Raw genomic sequence first — 1,689 nt, forward strand, 5'->3', positions numbered from 1 at the left:
TAGCTCTTCGGCGAACCACAAGTGCATCACATATGCTCTTGTATGGCTAGCTCATTTAGGAAGTCTTAAATTTCATGTACATGTTACTTCTTGAGCTTGCGTTGGTTTTCCCTTGAAGAGGAAGGGTGATGCAGCAAAGTAGTGTAAGTATTTCCCTCAGTTTGAGAACCAAGGTATCAATCCAGTAGAAGAGAACGCACAGGTCACCGAATACCTGCACAAACAATCAAACAACTTGCACCCAACGCGATAAAGGGGTTGTCAATCCCTTCATGGTTACTTGCAAAACTGAGATCTAATAGACATAGATAAACGGTAAAGTGAATATTTTTGGTATTTTTGGTTTATAGATCGGAAAGTAAAAGATTGCAAAAAGACTAGATTGGAAACTAAAATTTTAGATCGGTAACTTATATGACGGAAAATAGACCCAGGGGCCATAGGTTTCACTAGAGGCTTCTCTCAGGATAGAACATATTATGGTGGGTGAACAAATTACTGCCGAGCAATTGGCAGAAATGCGCAAAGTTACGACGATATCTAAGGTAAAAATCATGAATATAGGCATCATGTTCATGTCAAGTAGACCGAACAATTCTGCATCTACTACTATTACTCCACACATCGACCGCTATCCAATATGCATCTAGAGTATTAAGTTCATAAAGAACAGAGTAACGCAGTAAGCAAGATGACATGATGTAGAGGAATTAACTCAAGCAATATGATGAAAATCCCATCTTTTTATCCTCGATGACAACGATACAATACGTGCCTTTATGGCCAGGACACCGCAATATTGAAACCAAAGCTAAGCACTTCTCCCATTGCAAGAAAATCAATCTAGTTGGCCAAACCAAATCGATAGTTCGAAGAGACTTGCAAACATATCAAATCATGCATATAAGAATTCAGAGAAGATTCAAATAATATTCGTAGATAAGCTGATCATAAACCACAATTCATCGGATCTCGGCAAACACACCGCAAAAAAGCATTACATTGAATAGATCTCCAAGAACATCGAGGAGAACATGGTATTGAGAATCAAAGAGAGAGAAGAAGCCATCTAGCTACTAGCTATGGATCCGTAGGTCTATACTAAACTACTCACGCTTCATCGGAAGGGCAATGGTGTTGATGTAGAAGCACTCCATGATCGAACGCCCCTCCGGCAGGATGCCGGAAAAGGCGCCTAGACGGGATCTCACCGGTACAGAAGGTTGCGGCGTTGGAGAAGTGTTTTCGTGGCTCTCTCTGTTGGTTTTGAGATATATGAGAATATATAGGTGAAGAAACTAGGTCGGTGGAGTCACGAGGGGCCCATAAGGGTGGGGGCGCGCCCTACCCCCCTGGGCATGCCCTCAGTCCTTGTGTCCGCCTCGTGGCTTCTCTGACTTGCACTCCAAGTCCTCTGAATGTCTTCTGGTCCAAGAAAAATCATCGCGAAAGTTTTATTCTGTTTGGACTTTGTTTGGTATTCCTTTTTTGCGAAACTCTAAAACAAGGGAAAAAACAGGAACTGTCACTAGGCTCTAGGTTAATAGGTTAGTCCCAAAAATAATATAAAGTAGCATATTATGTTGGGGAACGTAGTATTTCAAAAAAAATTCCTACGATCACACAAGATCTATCTAGGAGAAGCATAGCAACGAGCGGGGAGAGTGTGTCCGCTTACCCTCGTAGACC

Source organism: Triticum dicoccoides, chromosome 5B (genome assembly GCF_002162155.2).
Source record: "Triticum dicoccoides isolate Atlit2015 ecotype Zavitan chromosome 5B, WEW_v2.0, whole genome shotgun sequence".
NCBI classification, from domain to species: Eukaryota; Viridiplantae; Streptophyta; class Magnoliopsida; order Poales; family Poaceae; genus Triticum; species Triticum dicoccoides.